This window comes from Lepidochelys olivacea (assembly GCF_965140295.1).
Source record: "Lepidochelys olivacea isolate rLepOli2 genome assembly, chromosome: 7".
NCBI lineage: Eukaryota > Metazoa > Chordata > Testudines > Cheloniidae > Lepidochelys > Lepidochelys olivacea.
The window spans coordinates 118,025,752-118,046,942 of NC_140417.1; positions in this window are offsets into that span (position 1 = coordinate 118,025,752).

The window sequence follows — 21,191 nt, forward strand, 5'->3', positions numbered from 1 at the left end:
TGAGAATACACTGTTATTCTTGGACGGTAGGTGCTAGAGAAGTGCAGCGTGCTGTTAACAGACCGCATCTACATGCAAACCCCACTAAGTTCAGCCCTTTGCTCCCCATCATTCAAAGCTGGCATTAAAACAGCTGCCCCAGTGGCATGGATGAGATCAAACGAGAGCTGCGTTCCTGGTGGTGAAGGTTGGTGTACTCCTTCATCCTCTGCAGGAAAGACTAACACTCCCTGAGACCTTGCTTCAGCCTCATTCATGGGCTCTGTTCCCCAATTCTCCTCATGGTTCAGCTAAAGCTGCCCTCACCTCTTATAATCTGACTGTTGGGGCAAGTGCAGATCCCTCATGGAGCATCATCCTTGAATCTCTATGCCTCATTGATTCTCCAGATTATTTTCAACCTCAGTGAAAAATCTCCTTTTCTCCCTTGCCTTTTACTATTTGTCTTGTGACCAAGGCTTTAATACATTTCACATAAACATCATTATCTGTACATGACTGCTTTATTCAGCCATATACTGGTAGCCTCCATTTCTTGCACTATTTCATCCTTAAAAGCATTTGGTTCTTGTGTTTAAGCAAAGGGCTAGGAGTCAAATAATCTAGGTTTAATATGAACTTCTGCCACAGACTTCCTGGGTATGTCAGTTTCTGTGCCTCAGTTTCCACATCTGTACAATGGAAATCATTCTATTTAGCTGCCTCCCTTAGCAGGTGGATTGAGGACTGTATGTTAAAGTTAATCAAGAATTGTTCAATAATCAATAATAATCTATCATCAATGATCAATAATTGTTCCCTGGAAGGAGGATACTTTAGATGTGCAAAGTGGCCTTGTTACATACAGTTCTGGGGCCTTTAATTTCCATCTGCCCTGCTGGTTGAATACCAGTGAGGTCCTGTAGAAAACCCATTTAGATCCTGCAGGATCAGTGGGATTTTCAGGGTCTAGGACTGTACATGCCGCTCGTTTGAAAGAGGCAATAAACACTAAAGATGTTTCGTACGTGCGGTGAAGAGAAAGAAAATGACTCCGGTGCTGGTGAATGTGAGTGGCAAGGATAAGACAAGTCTAAGTGACAATGACAGAGTTGTCAGTTAGGTATCCTGACAACCAGGGAAGCTGGAATTTTGTGTCCAGCCTCCAATCGTATTGGCTCTTAACAAAGTACAACAAGCTGCATTTTGAACTGGGGGAATTTACCCATTTGATTCCAGTTAAGTGATTTTGATATCTAAGCACCTGACTGTGCCCACACATCAGGGGCTCCAAATTGCACCTGCATTATTTGTGAGGGCAAAACCAGCAGTCTCGTTAAAATCAGACCTATATGATACATCTCTCTTTTCACTGACACATCCTGTCGAAGAAACCTCATGTCCAGCAGCATCTGTGGATCTGGAGTTAAACACTGCAAAGTCCAGGCCCCGTCTCTATGACCAGATGAGGTTGATGTGCCCATGCTGAGCTCTACAGAGCATCTCACCATGACCAGCTGTCTGTCGTGAAAGCGCTGACTGAGTGACATGCTCACCTTATTGTGCATCACTGCTTCCAGTGCCATGCATTAAGGCTTAGTGCTTGCAGAGAACCTTTAGTTCAAGGATTTCCAAGTGCCTCACATTCGCATGCATTCATTAAGTGACAACATCTTTTCGAGGTAGGGAAACATCACTGTCCATTTCACAGGTGGGTAAAATGAGTCAGAGGCAGTGGCAGGGATAGAAAGTTGGAGTCCTGAGATCTACATAGTTCAATGCACTAATCACTAGGTGCACTCTCCCTCAGAACAGAACCCAGGAGTCCTGACTCTTGGCTCCCCTGCAACGACCACGAGACTCATTCCTTTTCCAGAACGCAGCTGCCAACTCATGCTGTGAAAAGTGGCATAATCTATTTGTACAGAGCCTGCATTTTCCACCAGCTAAATGTGATTTACAACAGCTTTATAAATAGCAGGTTTGACCTGAGAACCTCTTATCTGATGGTGTGTCATTCTCACATCCATTGTCAGAACCATTCAAATTCATACTATTTACCCAACGATTCCCTCATCAGATGAAATATGATTACAAGTATACACAGAATGTTATACTTGTTGCTCAAAGGTGAGAGAAAGCAGACATCTTTGGAAGCTTCTTATCAGGGGTACCTCGACTCATGAATCCACAGCACGTTTCTAATACTATGGAATGTCAGGATTGCTCATACCTGGTTTTCTTTTGTTCCCAGAGTGAGGAATAAGAAAATTATCTGCCAGGTATAAATTTAATACTAGGACAATTGTAGGTGACTGCACAACTCATTTATGGTAGAGCTAAGAATGATGCAATTGCTCAATAAGTCTGATACGTCTGACAAGTAACTTGTGTTGGCATTGGCTGTTTGACTTTGGTTGAAAAATGGGTGACTAATAGCCTGTGCTAGTGACAAAGAAGGCTCTCAGGTTTTCATAAATCAAATAGCCAGTAAGAACTGTACCTATCTAATAATAATCTTCTACCCTGCTACAGCACTCATCTGAGGTTCTCTCTGTGGTTTACAAACCTTAACCATAGAGGCCTGTGTGTGATCTCTCTCTTAGGTCTACTGGCCCTTCACCAAACCAAAGCCCCAGCTCTGAAAACTCTCACATTGTGCAAGTTCTGATTTGGATCTGGAACTGAACTAGAGCTGGGTGACTAATATTAAAAATGTATTTGTGATATTTTTGAATAAAGAGACTCATCAAAGGGTGTTGAATACACAGTTTGTGACTGTATTTGTGGCATCACCAGCCCACGGTGAACCATCTCACCTCCAGTCTCCAAATTTCAAAGGGTAAATGATTCAGTGAATCTTACTCAAACAGCACTGTCACAGCTTGGACCCATATCTATGCCGATGAGGAAGGTCAGCGGTGTAAAAGAAACCCTCCCCTCTTACGATGTCCTGAACCCAGCCCTGGGAGTCCCCCGACTGCTGCTTCACCCTGGGCTCCACCCAAAGGCTACTGAAACCAGGTAGGCTGGGAAATTGCTAGGGCTATTGCCCCAGCCAAGACACCATTCACGGGAGCTCTGATTGGAGGATTGCCCAGTTCCACCGATTGGTCCAACTATGCCATTTAAGCCAGGAGGAGGAACAGGAAGTTTGTCTGAGCAACAAGATGGTTTCCTGTTGTGGGAGCATTGGATCCTAATTGTGCCTGCCTCCTTCACTCAGTCCTGTTCCTGCTTTGCTCTTGCCTTACTCCCACCTTTACGCCTGTTCCCACCATGCCCCCGCTCTGTGCTTGACCCGTGCCTCTCCGCCTGCCGTTATGCCTTGCCTCCAATCCTCAGTGACCATTCCGGGTTTTAAACCTGGCCTCCAACTTCTGACCTTGACTCCGGCTTGACCCTTGGCTCTGACATTTGGTATCTGACCTCAGCTCCGACCCTCAGCTTCAATTCCTGGTTCTGACTCTGGCTCAACCCTTGGCTCTGGTACTTGGCAGTTGATTCTGGTGCTGACCCTTGGCTTTGTTCCTCAACCTCGATGCCTGCTTTTCCCACTAGACCTGACTCCTGCTCAGACTACTAGGTCAGACTGCCCACATCCTGGTCCATAACATCCCCTTGTGGGATTCCAGAGCCCAGCCCCCAACCTGAGCTGAAAAGTCTACACCTCAGTTTTATAACCATGCAGGCCAAGTCAGCTGACCTGGGCTAGCCGTGGGTGTTTTAGTGCAGTGTAGACATCCCCCATGTACTTCAGTTCCTGACCTGTAAACAATACATCCCTACCTCCCAGTGGTGTTGGGAGGCTAAATGTATATAAAGAATGTGAGGTGTTCAAATACTCCGTGAATGGCAGCCATTCAGGCAGGGGGAACTGGGGTTATTTAGTCTGCAGAAGAGAAGAGTGAGGGGGGATTTGATAGCAGTCTTCAGCTACCTAAAGGGGGGTTCCAAAGAGGATGGAGCTCGGCTGTTCTCAGTGATGGCAGATGACAGAACAAGAAGCAATGGTTTCAAGTTGCTGTGGGGGGAGGTTTAGGTTGGATATTAGGAAACACTATTTCACTAGGAGGGTGGTGAAGCTCTGGAATGGGTTACCTAGGGAGGTGGTGGAATCTCCTTCCTTAGAAGCTTTTAAGGCTGGCTTGACAAAGCCCTGGCTGGGATGATTTAGCTGGGTTGGTCCTGCTTTGATCAGGGGCTTGGAGTAGATGACCTCCTGAGGTCTCTTTCAACCCTAATAGTCTATGATTCTATATAAATACTTTAAACAGAAGGGAGAGGGCTCCTTAATGAAACACCAGCACTGTCAAGATGTTCTGCCACCCAAGTCATGACCTGTTTTGGTTGGGAGAATCATTAATGCACAGTGCTGCCCTTACTGCCCTACAGCATTGAACAGCCTCATGCCTGTTTCAGCCCCTTCTTCCTGACACTCCCCCTCCAGGGGAAGAGTGGGGCTGTTGTAGGTTGCCCTCGATGACAGGGGAATCGTCACCTCCTTCCCTAAGGCACAAACAGGACCTACTAGGGACCTGGCCCATAAGGTCACCTATATGTCATCTCTGCACCTGGCCACCTGTCCCTTTCACTAGGCAACAGTAGTTTCACCTGTTCTTTATTGAACTTTTTCCTGATCTTTCTTGTAGGCTTTTTAAAAAACGTGATGTGTTTATTGTCCAAAGTTCTATAAAGGACAGTAAAAATCTTTCAGCTCTAAAAATAATTACCCCAAAATCAAAGGCATGAAAAAGCCTGCTGTCGCCTATAAACGTGTTGCAGGTCATGTAAATCACATTAAAAGTTGGAATTAGATATGGAATCTTGCACAGCCAAGTGCAATACGTAATTTGCCAGCTGCAGGCCTTTATTTTCACTCCAAAGCCGAAGGCAAGGATCACCTCCCTTCTCTTCTTCCCCCACCCCCGTCTCCACACCCCTCCCCAAACTGCAATCTATTTTATTCCATAAAACATGCTAGAGACATTAGTCAGGTCAGTGTCTCGGCAAAATAAATTGCAGAAGGAGCAGCCTTCCCTGTTGGGGTGAGAAATATTGGACTGAAATAATTTAATAGCTGACATTATGGAGCTAATTCTGCACTTCCTACCTTCGGATTGGTAGAAAATTGGCGGCTGCCAGCCAAGGAAAATGATTTTCTAATATAATTCCTCTCAACCATCCTGTAGTTAGGACTTTTTTTTAAAAAACATGCCCTTTTCTCCCACTTTGGAAGCCGTGATACATGGAGAGGCCTCCCCTTGGAGTTTATGTCTCAGTGATCGCGCTCTCTCTGCATCCGTGATAAACCGCAATTAACAATGGATGCTGTTTATACTCAGCAGGAACTGAGGTTGTTTAAATAAATGCCAGACATCAGGGGGCCGTGATTCTGCATCCAAATGGTGGACTCAGTGACTCCCCTGGCAGGACTGGCCCTGCGGGAGTTAATGAACATCACAGATGTGCTCCCTGCCTGCCTGAGGCTAGTTAGGGAGGTGGACAGCTGTGTGTTGAATGTAGGGTAGCCAGCTTTCTAATTGCACAAATCTGAACACCCTCGCCTGTGGCCTGCCCTACCCCTTCCCCAAGGCCCTGCACCCTGTTCACTCCATCCCCCCTCCTTCTGTCGCTTGCTGCCCGCCACCCTCACTCACTCACTTATTTTCACCGAGCTGGGGCAGGAGGTTGGGGTGCGGGAGTGGGTGAGGGCTCCAGCGTGGGGCCAGAAATGAGGGGCTCAGGGTGCAGGAGGAGGCTCTGGGCTGGGGCATTGCAGGGGGTGAGGAACACCCGGTTGACAAGAGAGTGTAGCAGCTCCGGCCAGCATCGCTGACCAGCATGTTAAAAGTGCAGTTGGCACGGCTGGCAGGCTGCCTATCTGGCTCCACGCGGCTCCCAGAAGGGCCGGCATGTCCCTGCAGCCCCTAAGTTTTGGGGCAGCCAGGGGGGCTCTGCGCGCTGCCCCCGCCCCAAGTGCTGGCCCCACAGCTCCCATTGGCCAGGAACCACGGCCAATGGGAACTGCGGGGGGAGGGCGGGGTGCTGGCTAGGCACCCCCTCTGATCGAGGGTGAAAACTGCTATGCACGTACAAAGTACTATGCTGTCAAAGAAGATATAAGTACAAGACAATAAGTGGTAAAATTAAAAGACAGCGAGCTCAGAGCGGGTACTGGAAAAACATTTTTTAAGCCACTGTAATTAACCTGTGGAACTGCCTGCTTCAGGACGTTAATGTAGTAAAATTAAAGAAGATTAGACAGTTACATTAGACCCTCCTAATTTCCATGTTGCTAATTTTCACAACCTATTATTTGTATGCAAAAAAACCCTAATGGTCTCTCCCCATTTGTCAACAAGCGTTTAACATTAGCAGCTTTTAGCAAAGTCTTATATTACTAAGATTTCTTTACTTACACTAAATGTATTCAAGAGAATTTATTAGTGCAATGTGAAGTATTATGAATAATTAAAAATAAACTAGATGTGTCAAAGAAATGAACAAAGCACATCATATGCTGCATGGACCTTGCTTTTTAAAATAAATGCATTTGCTCACTTTGCTGCTAATTCAGGAATTTGCAATGGAGTCTCTTTGCTGTTAATCCAGTAATTTGCAATGGAGTCTCCAAGGCGATTAAAACAAATTTAGTGATGTTCTACTATATATAAATAAGAAGGAGCATCTGTAGCTTCATCAGTGAGGGATAAAATTACAGGAGCAATCAATTCTTATGCATCAGGATTTTAACTGATGACCAAATTGAGTTCAGGGAGGAATCCCACCATGGGGATCAGGGGAATTCCCCCATGTTGTAGCCCTGCATACCAAGGAATATACTGGAAGTTCGTATGTCTTGCTTGGCGGCATCCAGTGATGTAGACAGGACTCCAGGCTACATGGTCTGTTGGCCTTTTCCAGCATGCTAATTCCTGTATCCCTAAAGTGGGACTTTCACAAATGCCATTTCAGTCCCAGAAATGCTGATTCTCTCATGATGAAACATCCCTTCTGAGGATGACACTCTACGTCTGGCACTGTAGTGAGAGCTACAATATCGCCCTCTGTAGGTAAGCAAAGGTATGGCAGAGAACCAACAGGGCACTGGTGGTGCTTGAAGGCAGAGGTGCTTGAATGGTCACAAGATTACTACGACGTCTTTGGAACTGCACCTGTATTATCATTTTCATTCATTATTTGTATTGTTATAACTCCTACGAGCCCTAGTCATGGACTGGGAGCCCATTGTGCTAGGTGCTGTACAAACACAGAACAAAAAAAGGTTCCTGCCCCCAAAAGCTTACAGTCTAACTATAAGACAAGAGATAATAGATGGGAACAGTCAGATGGAAGTGGACAAGGAAACAATGAAATAATATTGATCAGCATAATAGACTGTGGTCTCAGCAAACCAGTGGTCTAGCTGCTGTTAAGTTTTTTGTAGGCATCACAGCAAAGGAGAGTTGTAAGGAGTATAATGAGGTAGCTTTGCAGATGTTTACGGGGAGCTCTTCCCAGGCATGAGGGAAAGCACAAAGGGCCCAGCTACACTAGAAATGCAACAGAAAACCATAGAAATGTAGGGCCAAAAGGGACCTCAAGAGGTCATGTAGTCTAGCCCCTCATGCCAAGGCAGAATTAAATATGCCTACTACATCCTGGACCATTGTTCCCACCTATAGTGTAGACAGATGCTAGCAGAGAGGGTACTTCAGGGTAAACACAATGGAAAATATTTTGGTACCTGCATATCTCTATTTAAAAGTATGGATTGTTTTCAAGGGAATTGTGTTGTTTCCTACCAAACACTGCATTTGTCGTGTTAACATATTCATGTCTGTGCCATGACACTAGCAACCCCAGAGGATATCATAGCTAGAAGGAATCATCTCGCAGGGATGCTGATAGTACAGGCAGATGAAAGGCCAGGAAGAACTCACCCTTTTCTTCTTTTGTAAAGTAGATTTGCTTCTTGTTTCTATACTCTGGGGACATTCAAAGGATAATGTTTGAAACTTCAGGAATAACTAAGAAAGATGGCAGTACACATCTCAGAACAAGCAGTAAATTTTGTGCTTGTTTACAGTCTGTGTGTCAGCCTAACAGAATGCATATCTTCAGTATAAATGATACGGAACCAGAGTTTGTTTATAGCATGTTTGTTTTCCAGAGTACGTTTGCATAGGAAGGTCTGTGCTGATCTCTTGGTAAAATTTAAGACTGCCTTATTACAGAGGAAGCAAATCAGCTCTATTAATAAAGAATCCAAACACCCTCTCAGTGCAGTGACCAGTCCTATCTCCTTTATAGCCGGTTGAGGCATTTCATGTGGTACATGAAGGGAACAGGACACCAGGACTTTGTTCTTAGCTCTGCCAATGACCGGTTGACATGAGCTTGGGAAAGATTTCCCCATCTGTAGAACAGGAATAACACCGACACATCTTTCTAATAGGCGTTGAGATTGAATGATAGAAAATGTTTTAAAATACATATTTTTAATAATACCTAGCTCCATATCATCATTAAGCAATCTCACAGCACTTTAACAAATGCAGTCAGTATCATTACCCCATTTTAGAGATGGGGAAACTGAGGCCCAGAGGGGGGAAGTCACTCATCCAAAGTCCCCCAGCAGGGAGTCCCAGGGCATTGCTCTATCTACTAGGAAACACTGCCTAATGGATCAGAGCACAAGCCAACCTCTAACTGATACAGACTAAGAAGAAACTTCCCATATAGACAGCCTATTCTATAATTGTCCCCTTAGAAAACTTCTTACACCTTTCTCTGGAGCATCCGGTGCCAGCCATTGCTGGAATCAGGATCCTACTCTACATGGCCCATTAGTCTGATCTGTTTGGACAATTCCTACATTCATCTGTAAGTGCCAGCTGTAGAATTGGGACCAAACAGCTCCGCCTATGTGAAAAGGCTGAGATCTTAACCCAGGATTTCCTGCACTTCAAGTGCGTGCATAACAGAGGGAGGATGGTCTTGTGATTATGGCACTGGATAGGTGGTTAGGAGCTCGGGGTTCAATCTGAAGCTCTGTCACAGCCTCCCTCTGTGAGTTTGGGCAAGTCACTTCATCTCTCGGTGCCTCAATTTCCCATCAGTTAAAAGTATCTATAAAATAATAATGATACTTCATTTCTCCAACCCGTAGTCTGTCTTATCTAGAGTGCAAGCTCTTTAGGGCAGAGATTGTCTCTTACCATGTGTTTGTACAGTACCGGAACAATGGAGCTCTGATCTTAGCTGGGGCCTATCAGTGTTACAAAATGAAGGTCAGCAATTGTAATGCCATGTTAATGCAAGATTTTATGGGTAACCCTCTGCTTGCTCGGAGTGGAATTCTTTCCCCATCTAGTGGTGGCTAGGCCCCCTAGAGATTGATAAGCCTGCTACAACCTTGTCTAAGAGATCTGCATCTTTTAGTTTATGCAGAAGCAGCTCGTGCATTTAGCTCCAGAGGTCCCAGGTTTGATCCCCGCTGCCGACACCCCTGTCTGGGTCACAAATGTGTGTTACGTATGTATGGAGTATGATATCATTCCCAACATGGATATGAATTAATTCCTACATTTTCACTTGTGCTTGTCACCCCAGTGTAAATGTGGACATTGATTCTTGTAAGACATTTGTGCTCTGAGCCAAGAATAGAGGCAAGTCCCCTCACAATACTAGGGTTTGCTCTGAGAGATCAAGAAAGCCTTCTTCTCCTTGCACGTTAATTTTATGATATAGTCTGACAGCCCAGATGGGGCCGAGAGAATAGAAACTCAGAGACATTGCTGCGCAGAGTGACAGAACTTTTAAACCTTTTCTTTTCTGGAAAATCAATGCATGTTTTAAATTTTATTTTATTTGAAATCTGATCTGCTGGCTCAGGTGGAGTGAAAGGGCTCCAGTGAGTTACGACGAAGAAAAAGGAAAACCTGTACAATGCTTTCTGCCACCGGACATTTATTTTGTGACCAGTAGAATATATCTGACACTGGGAAGGCACGATCTGAGACAAGAGAAAGACGGATTCTTAGCCGAAGTGCAAGGACTCAGACTTATTTAGCAAAAGAAGGGAGGATTATGTGCTCTTCCACTACTCCCTCTCAGCATTCCTGTGAGAGACAGGCATGCAACCAGCTGTGCTTCTCTTGCCATTGCCAGTATGATAAACTGACCAGTGAAAGACTTTAGCCTCTGGCGAAGTGATGCAGTGGCATATGAAGAGCTAACGACAACTACTCAAGAGAGGCCGTAGAAATACATGTGTGTGGTATTCCTGCCCATTTCTCCTTTCCATTCTGCCATTTCCACTTGCTGGCCTAACTCATCCAGCCTAGTTTGACCCATTTTCCCCAAACTGACATGTGACCAGAGCTTATAGGCTCAGACTAATTGATAAGGATGGTGTCCTTCTGGCGTTAAAATTTATGGATCTAACCCAAGAGAAAGAGCACGGCTTTGAAATGTTGGACACCGTCGCTGAAGACTGTTGTTGTTATGATCAGTAGGATAACAGCAGTGGCTAGAGATTTGTGCGGGGGGGGCGGGGGGGAAGGGGGTCCATTGTGCCAACATTATCCATAGACATAGCAAAAGAGACAATCCCTGTCCTGCAGCGTTTAGAACTGAGGCAAGGGAAAACAGGGGCAAGGAGAAGTAAAGTGACTTGCCCAAGGGCATATAGCAACTCAGTGGCAGGGTGGGCGATAGAACCCAGTCTTCCTGACTCCAGAGAGTTTAACATCCTTTTCAGCCAAGAGGTGGTATTTACTTTAACAGAAAGAGCTATGAAGTTACCATTGGCACACTTACCCACGAGAAAGTGGAATGAGATAATCAACTCGTCTTACAGGCTGTCTTAGTGAGAGAGTGCACCTTATGTTCAGGTTTAGTCTCTTAGAGCATTTGCACATGCAAATAGCATTTGTTCTCAAATTGGGTAGTTTGAGGCCATATACAAATTTGTTCCTCGATGTGTGACAATGCAAGTGTTTGTCCTGCATGAACTGCAGCCGCAAACACATTATCAACCTCTCTCCTTTAGCAACATGACCATTCCTTCCAGAAAGGTTTTTGTGGCATGTAGGACTTAAATTAACATTTATCAGGTTTCAGAGTAGCAGCCGTGTTAGTCTGTATTCGCAAAAAGAATGAGGAGGACTTGTGGCACCTTAGAGACTAACCAATTTATTTGAGCATCAGCTTTCATGAGCTACAGCTCACTTCATTGATGCATAAATAACATTTATGTTATTTTCATCTCAATGTAACATAACACAGCAATGAGAGGCTATTGTAAGCCAGAGACAGCTACAACTATTCTGCCCCCTGCAGTCCAGAGACCCGCCTTCCAAAATGGAAGATGACCTTTGCTCTCTGCAGCCACACCCCATGTCTTTATACAACGACACACAGCAAACCGTTTTCTAGCTCTTCCCGCTTGGTTGCAGAGGGACAGGCAAGGTTTATAAGTTACATCCATCGCTATAGGGCTGGATCATGCGACTTTTACTTACAGCAGTGACTGCTTACCCATCAGTGAGGTTGGAAAATCTAATCCATAGTATTTTATAAACTAGCAACTAGACCAGGGGCGGGCAAACTTTTTGGCCCTGAGGGCCACATCAGGTTTCCAAAATTGTATGGAGGGTCGGTTAGGGGAGGCTGTGCCATCCCAAACAGCCAGGTGTGGGCTGGCCCCCACCCCCTATCTGACCCCCCCTTGCTTCTCGCCCCCTGATGGCCCCCCTGGGACCCCTGCCCCATCCATCCCTCCCTATCCCCTGACCGCCCCTGGACCCCCCGCCCCTGACTGCCCCATCCAACCCCTCCTCTCCTTCCTGACTTCCCCCCTAGACCCCTGCCCAATCAACCACCCCTTCTCCCTGACTGCCCCCACAACCCCTGCCCCTGCCTGCTCCCTGCCACCCCATCCAACCCCCTCATCCTTCCTGACTGCCCCCCCAGACCTCTGCCCCCATTCAACCCCCCCATTCTCCACCCTCTGACCACCCTGACCCCCTATCCACACCCCTGCTTGCAAACTCCCCCGCCCTCTATCCACACACCCCAGCTCCCTGCCCCTTACCCCTGCCTGGAGCACTGGAGCCAGCCACGCACCGCGTAGCACAGAGCACCGGGTCAGGCCGGGATCTGCAGCTGCGCTGCCCCAGGAACTCACTGGCGGCGTGGCGAGGTGAGGCTATGGGGAAGGAGAAACAGCTGGGGAGGGGCCGGGGTGAGCCTCCCAGGGCAGGAGCTCAGGGGCCAGGCCGGAGGGTCCCACGGGCCATAGTTTGCCCACCTCTGAACTAGACACAGTGGGCCAGATCCTCGGCTGTGTAAATTGGCATCACTCCACTCACTTCACTGGAGCAACCTGGATTTAGGCCAGCTGAAGTTTTGGCCCAAGATCTGAATTTCACCTTTTTCTCTGTGTAAGCAGAGTCTGAATGAACTCTCCCATGACAGCTAGCTGGGATGGGGGAGAGATTTCAGGAGCAAACTGTATTTACTTGAACACACCTACTCTGCTTAGATACCCAGTAGCTAGAGCAGTGCTGCTCAAAGTGCTCAACTTTGGCTGGTGTTGGGTTACAAATCACTTTAGTATTGAATGCAGGGGTAGTGAAATGCTGTTATCAATGTTGTTGTCTTTATTGTATGAATAAAGGGGAGCAGAACTGTGCTTAACCTGTCCTGAACGAGAGGGTTGCCCTCAGCTACAAGGACCTTGTTAAACCAGGGACTCAAATGCCAGAGCTCTGTGAGAGCAAGAGGGGTGTGGGGACAGGTGTTCCAGCCAGAAGGTGTGGCGTCTCCCTAAGGTTACAGTCTGGTTTAACCTGTTCCTCCCCACTGCTCAAAGATAGAGCTAAATAGGCTCTATTAGGAGCCTGTGTTATTTTAAATGCTGAAATGAGAGCTGAAATCACTTGTGGTGGGACAGCATTTCTGCCCAGCCTGCTAAAAGCTGAAAATCACTAAGAACTGACAATCACTAAGCGACTGACCTGCAGAGGTCACAGGGAGTGGAAGGAGCATCTGGCAGGGTGGCCAGTGCAGAGGAACTGCAGCTGGTGGTCCTCCCAGCCAGAGCAAGTGCTCAGATGGCGGAGCAAGCAAGGTGCCTTCTTCCCCGGGTGGGTGGTGAACTCATACAGATGCACCTCTGAGCCCTGGGTCCTGTGAGTGAGGGAACAGATGGGGGCACAGTAAAGGAACTTTTGCTTGCAGGACTCAAGAACGTGAGGCGGAAGGCAGTGCCCCACGCACTCTGGGGTGGGTGTCGTGCTCACAGTTTTATAATTATGAATCCTGCTTATGGCATTTTTCCTAATTAATGCTGGGTAATGTCCCGCCTTTCATTAAAAGTTTCTTTTCTACTGTCAGACTCTGTGCTTGCGAGTGGGGAAGTATTGCCTCTCAGAGGCACCCAGGGCTGGTGTGCAATTTCCCCAGGTTACTGGGTGGGGGTTCGAGCCGGCTTTGTGTTGTTTTGTTGAAAAGGAACCCTTAAATCTTGAACCCGGCCCCGGTTGCTGCCAGCTCCACCTGGCAGAAGGGTTCCATATTATTATAGTGGCCTGTTAGAGTGCGTGTGAAACGTGGAACTCTATGGGGTGGATTTATGACAAGAGAAGTTATTCTGTGGTTTGTAATTTACCAGTCTCACTTAACTCTGATGATATTCCTGATTTTCCTGCTTCAGAGTCTTTGGATGGCTTCCTTTGCTGAGGATTCAAGTGAAGTCATATGTGTCTTTTATTGGTTTATTTATATTGGTTTATTTATTTTTGGTGGTTGAGACACATATTCCCAAACGAATGCAAATCACGTCCCCCCCACCCCCCAGTAATCTCTAGAATGTTTAATTCCCTCTGCCTCCATACAAGCAGTTGGGAATGTAAAGCCAGAAATACGAAAAACCATAACCAGTACCATGCTGTTGCAGTACCCAGTCCACATTAAATTGATAAATCATGCAGGCAGAAGCCATTTGTCAAAAAACACATTTACTTGAATCAGATTCACTTTTGTGTGCAGGGGGTGGCTGCTAGGTTAGTTCGCACTAAATCATTTATCAAGTCCCAATTTGTTTGAAATGAAAAACAAAAACAACAGCAACAACAGAAAAGGGGCTTTCAGCTACCAGGAACCGAGCATTTGAAGGCAATTTAATTACATCATTCTCTGATCAACATCTATAGACTCTTTATTTATAGACTGGCAGTCATGCCCTCTCTGGTGTATTTATACATCTGGTCATTTATACACCACCCCTAATATCTACGCCTTTGTTCTGTTCAGGATGGAAAACACTTTCATTTCTTTGTCCTGTTGAGTTCCTGACCTTTCAGATTAGGCCCCTCTGTCTTGTATATGAACTACAAAAGGTCCAGTTCTGCCCTCGGAGTTTCATGGGGTCACACGCAGCACTGGGCCAAATCGTCTGGGACCAGAGTACTGTCTATGCCGTGCGGCCACATGAGGAAATAAGACACAGCAGAGCTGGCCACCCACTTGACTGGGTGGGGGAAGCAGCCTCTACAGAACCCCTGCTGCTCCACTCACACAGGTGGATGCGGAGCAGACGGACCCCTTCTCTGAGGCGGTGGTTCTCAATCCGGGGGCTGCTTGTGGCCCAATCAGTGCGCAGCTACGGCCCACGTGACATCCTCAGGTAGTATATAGATTGTGTGGCTGCACCCCACACCAGCAGCTCCTCCGGCACGACTGTACCAACCCCCGCCCCGCCCTCAGCCCTGTCCTCCAGCACGGCTGTACAGGCTCCAGACAGGAGATGCAGTCACGCAGACAGCTGCCTGGAAGGGATGGGGTGGGGCTGGGGGGTGATACAGCCACGCAGGGGGACCTGCTGGCATGGGGTGCTGGCTTCTGGGAGCGGCAGCCCCACGTCCTGCTCCTTTCACTGCTGTGGTTCCCGGAAGAGCCCTGCGGTTCAGCGGATACCAATTTCTATCTGCAGACATGAATTTGTATCCACACAGGGCTCTACATAAGCTGCCCATGATGGTAAACAGGGTGAGAACCACTGCTTTGAGCCGACACAGGTATGCTACACCAATCAGTGTTATAGGGCTGGTGCAGGGTAGCTGGAGGCTGATTGTAACTCCAAGTCACAATTGGCTGCTCCTGGGGCAGTGTGACCTTGTCATCATCCAATATCCCCGGAGAATAGCATGGTGCTAGGATAGATAGGGAGACAGTCTGTATCTTTCCTGTTCAGGAGCCTCTGGTGCAGGCTAGGACAGCCCTGAGACCCCTGCTTCAGCACCCTGGATGGGGCTTTGTATGGATACAAAATAACCAGGACACAAGAATGTCCCCACCTTGCCCCATCCTCATTCAACCCACCCCAAAAAGCCCATGTGCCTGGGGATGCTGCAGATATGGTGCAAGGTCTCGCACACTGAGAATTCCTTGGGCATCCTGGTCTGCCCTTTTTGTCGGTCTTGCTGGCATAATGGAGGCATAACATAATGATGAATAGGCCTGGTATTTCTTGATTCTCTCCCGTTACCCCACTGTGAAAGAAAACAAAAAGAAGCAAGCTCCTGACTTAGTGCACACCACATTTACTCCTCTAACCGCCTGCCTCCCCCACAGAATATCTATTTAGGAGGCAATGGGGTCAGAGCAGGAGATTGGGAGTCCAAGGTCCTGAGTTTCTATTCTTGGCTCACTCTGGGCAAATCACTTTGCCCCTTTGCACATCATCAGTTCGCCATAATATCTATCTACCTCACAGGTGTTTTGTGAAGCGTAATTAATATTTGCAAAGCACCCTGAGACCCGCACTATGTACAGCTAGTGCCGAGTATGACTGATAGTCTTGTATCACTTAAACATGGCAACTGGACTCCCCCCGCCCCTTACAACATCAGTGAACTGCCATGAGAACTCTTCTCATCTCACTGTTACTCAGGCACATCCACTGCTTGATGCCAGCCAGCTCTCCCATTGTGGGTGACAGACCTTGTTGCCAGGAGGAAGATCTGGGGTCTATTGTACTTTCTGACTCAGTTGCTTTTCTACAGCATGCAACGACGGATTAGTTGCACATGCCAGACACAGTATATCTTGGCTCAAGTTGTTACCAGGTTGTTACCCTGCTGTACATTTCAAATATATGGCATCACTAAGGGAGATTTAGAAAGAACATCTGTCACACCAGCCTTTGATGCTTTGACCTCTAAAGGTCAGAGTTGACATTTAATTTAATGCCCACACATTCATATTACTTCCATTACATTTATATCACTGAAACACCATTCCTTAGAGGACTGCGACATACATTAGCTAAGCTCTGCAAGTGACAGATAAGTCTTGTCTGCCTTTCGGATAATGTAGCACCCTCCTGGTTTTACACAAATGAGAACAGGGAAGGGAATAGCATTGCATATTTTGCCCTGTCCTGCCACATAAAGCAAGCCCTTGGCTTTTGCAATGTACAGATGAAGAGCATTAAAAAAAAAAAAAAAGGACACTTCCAGGCTCGCAGCAAAATAAATAAATTAAGAGTGGGGAGGAAGGTGATTTAAAGATATTTAACTTAGAAGCTTTCATTACTGTAAGAATTTATGAACACACAGAGAGGAAATGAATGCACAGTACTATTTAAATTCTGAATTCTCTGCTATTAAATTTTCAGGATGTTTTTGTCAACATAAAACACTAGGACTTTTCTATGGGGAGTATAATTGCAAAAATAAATAAATAAAAATTAGCTTGCATTCAGCTCGGGACAGGAAACAATATTTTGGACAGGTTCTGGACTTAAAGCTGCACAAAATCTTTGGAGGTACCACTTGGTGAGCAGCAACAGAGGAAGAAATAAACCGGAGGTGTTCAACCTTTGGATCATTAATCCAAAGAGAATGGATCTAAACCAAAGAAATCAGAGGCAGAGTCCAAAGTATGGGTGCCTTGGGATCTGGAACTGTGGTTCATTCCACTACAGAGATAGGGGGCAGCCACAAAGCTTGGATCCCCGTTTGGATTCCAACTTCCTCACAAGATGTTCAGAACCCAGCATTTTGGTAGGGTATTTCCTTTACAGGTTACAAAGCACTTTTTGGAGGAGCAAATGTATCCCTATTCAAAAAATAATACACATGGGGCTACTATATTTTTTCTCCCACCCTTTGTTTATCCTGTCTGTTTAGCTCTTCCGGGCAGCTCTACTTACGCAAGTCTCTGTCTTTGTGTAGACGCAGCACTTACCACAATCGGGTCTGATCTTGGCAATATGGTTTTCACAGATGTGGAAGCTGAAATGCACCCAGGTTAAAGGGCTCGGTGAAAGTCAGTGGCAGAGCTAAGAACAGAGACCGGGGGTCCTGACCACCCCCCAGTTCTGTGCCTAAATGGGAGAACAGCTACAAAATATGAATCGGGATCCCAATTCCAAATCCATCAAAATTTGGCAGTATTTGGATCTGGGGATTTGACTCAAGCCCTTCACTGCACTGAACAGACTTGCAGGGAGACCCACAGAAAACAATCAGTCATTCAACAACAGAGCTAGTTTATTATAAAAGAAAGGATAACATGCAGCAAAGAGCTAAATAAAGGGTACTTCATTTTCTGCGCTGCATTTTTTAAGGTTCGGGGAGAGAGCTGTTGCTTAAAGCTTATCCCTCACTTGTTCCGAGAAGTCTGGTTCTATTGTTCACAGCTTCCTGAAGAACTTTTGTCAGTGTCCAGTTTTCACTCATGATAGCTGGATGATAACAGTGGGGGAGGTTTAGGTTGGATATTAGGAAAAACTTTTTCACTAGGAGGGTGGTGAAACACTGGAATGCGTTACCTAGGGAGGTGGTGGAATCTCCTTCCTTAGATATTTTTAAGGTCAGGCTTGACATAGCCCTGTCTGGGATGATTTAGTTGGGGATTGGTCCTGCTTTGAGCAGGGGGTTGGACTAGATGACCTCCTGAGGTCCCTTTCAACCCTGATATTCTATGATTCTATGATTCTAAGATAGCTGGCAAGCAGTGCAAATACAGATATCACCCATATCTGGATGAGTGCCTGTCTCTGGGACACATATCTTCTGTGCCTAAGTGCACCAAACTCAACACAAGAAGAAATAAAAACATTGCTAACCAGAACTTTCAACCCTCAAATTAAATCTGATACCAAGTCGCTGGGGAGAAGAGAGTCTTATTTTTATCCAAACCAGTTTGCCCAATCTTATCAATATAGTAGTGAGCCGGTTAGTGCCTGGAAGTGGTTAGCTCTTCAGAGGAACAACTGTTAGGATAAGCTGTGGCCACTGCTTCCCATCCTGACCAGTATCATCTGAGTGTTTTCTTGCACGTCCCCCAGTCTGTTTGTTGGATCTCTTTGTCGTCTAGACTCTTAGTTTGTAAGCTCTTTGAGTCAGAGACTGTTTCTTTGCTATATGTTTGTACATTACCTAGCACAATAGGATCTCTAAGTGCTACTGCAATACAAATAATAATGACATGCTTGTTCAGTATCTGATATGATGGAACCCTGATCCTGATTACAACTACTAGAGTCAGAGATTAAAAGATTTTAAGGTCAGAAGGGACAATCAGACCAACTTCCCATATAACACAGGCCATAAACTCTCAATCTCTAGGTGCTACCCTAGCACAAATAAATAGTATAGTCCAAACCTAATTCAAATATCTAAGTTGTACTATCAAATATAATAGGCCCAAATAAATCTGTTAGTCTCTAAGGTGCCACAGGGATTCCTCGTTGTTTTTATCAAATATAATGTGCATGTACAGAGAGATGTGAAGCAAACCCTATGTCTGTTAATATAAAAAAAAACACCCATCAGGATTTATGAATTTCTTATTGCTTGCCAGATTATTCACCATGAACACAAAACAAAACAAATGCAAAACCTGAGCTCTGAAGCATTTGCAACATGAAGCGATCACATCCCGGCCAAATCATACCGCAGTTTATTTCCCTTTTACCAGCTGTTTTCATCCTTGTACTTCTCATCCTTTAAATTAAAAAACAAAGTGTAAATTTACCCTTTATATGAAGCACAATTCTGATTAATTTCCTTTAAGTGCTGTCTGGTGGCTAGGTTGGTACCTTGGAGTCAGTGAAGTGAATCAAAGATTTGATAACTCAGATGTATAAAACAAGAATATCTTGCATTAAAAAAAAGAGAGAGAAAACCCCAGTAGGGTTTGTTGTTTGTTTTTTCGAGGAAAAGGCTAGACAAAGGTTTATGAAGAAACTCTATTAAAGTCATCAACCTTCCTTTGCTTAAGGTCAAAAAACTTACAGTACCACTGGAATAATATGATATTAGAAAGGAGTATGAGCAGCCATCCATTTTCTTGCTCATGTCATGTTTATGCCTGGGGTCTTTTTATTTGATCATTGTTCTATTAATGGTCTTGAACCGATGAACAAGCCCCGTTATTTGCAAAAGTAAAATAAAAGGTATAAAGTGTATGGTGTGGAGAAAGGGTATTTCAGGTGTAGTATATCATGGCAAGCAATTTGGCATGGTTGGCATTGATTTATTGTGGTGCGCTGGGGGAAAAGAGGAGTGAGAAATCTATTGGGAAAGTAAGTACAACAAAATTAAGCCATCAGGGAACGAAGTAAGATACAGAGTATGGTGGGGTGAGGCGCTGCAGGGAGGAAACACTCCCCCTCCCTCATTCTTCTTTGGCCGCCTATGGATAACAACAAGAGCCTTTAATTTCTAAGGCTGCGCTTCAGTCACAGTTTGCATTGCTTTGCTCATCAGGAATGCAGGAAGCTGCATGTTCAAGGTCGGAAGGCATCCACCAGAACCAATGTGGAGTATTTATGATAGAAAGAGAGGAAAAGGAATTTCTTCTACCCGGGAGGATTATGAATCAGAGAGGAGGAATTCACTTATGATGAGACTTGAAATTAGTTATGGCAATGGTTAATGGGAATTTGAGAATGCATCCATTCTATAAATCATTTATAGTGAAGTTTAGCAACTGACAGAAATTATGGAGAGGTGTGATCTTGGAGGAAAGAATTCCCAAGTTCTGATCCTATCCCTGACACTGACTCCTTCTGGGGCTCTGGGCAACTCACTTCTTTCCCTCAGTTTCTCCATCTGTAAAATGGAGATAATGCTTTTATGCTTCAGAAGGGTGTGGGGGGAATTAACTAGTTAATGTTTGTAAAGTCCTATGTTGATGAAAAGTACTACACGGAAACTATGTATTATTTATTTCTAGTAAATACTAATAAAATAATTTATTTAGCATTCAATCTTGCAAGCAACTTCAGCTTTCAAGTGAACTCATGTGGGATAGGATGGCACGCAGCATACTTTGCAGGACTGGACACTTCCCTGAGTAATTTATTTATTGCATTTATGCATTTTCTTTTTACTTATAAAGGACTCATGATGATGAAGAGTTATTTGTATGGTGGTAAGACCTAGGGGCTCCAAACGGGACCAGGCCTGCATTGTGCTAGGTGCTGTACAAACATACACTAAGGCATGGTCACTGCCCCAAAGAGCTTACCATCTGTGGCTCTGATTCTACAGCGACACATGTGACTCACATTAAACTTGCGAGTGGTCCCATTGAATTCTGTGGGATTATTCATGCGCATGAAGCTAAGCACATGTATAACTTTGCAGGATCAGAGCCTAATTTATGCCACTTATTTGAAGAGTCAAGGGCCTTTAGAAAAATGGGATTTCAGATAAATGCATGACACATGAATTTGAAGGGATATTTAACTGTCTTTCAGATGATCAACTGCTCACTTAACCATGGCTTGGATTAACAGGGTCTGAAGGAATTCTTTATTGTGCTAATTAATAAAAGATAATGTGCTTTCTGCATTCCAAAAACATGCAGTCATTTTAAGCAAACCAAAACAATTAACAAGGGACCGTTTAATTTAGTAATCATTGTTTTAATATTATTGTGCAATTTGTTTCTTGTGAGCAGGACAGGACATTTGATCTGCTCCCACTTGATTTTTCTTATAAGGCTTTTGTGGAAAGGGAGAGATTTTATTTACATAGCAAAGTCACATTATAAACATATAAGATGAGGTTGATAAGGTGGTTTTCTATCTGTCTAGGTGTTTCTTTGGGCCCCATTGATACAGTGGCTGAGCACCTCACAAATATTAATAAATTTACCCTCAGAGCTGTGTCTCATGCAGGGAC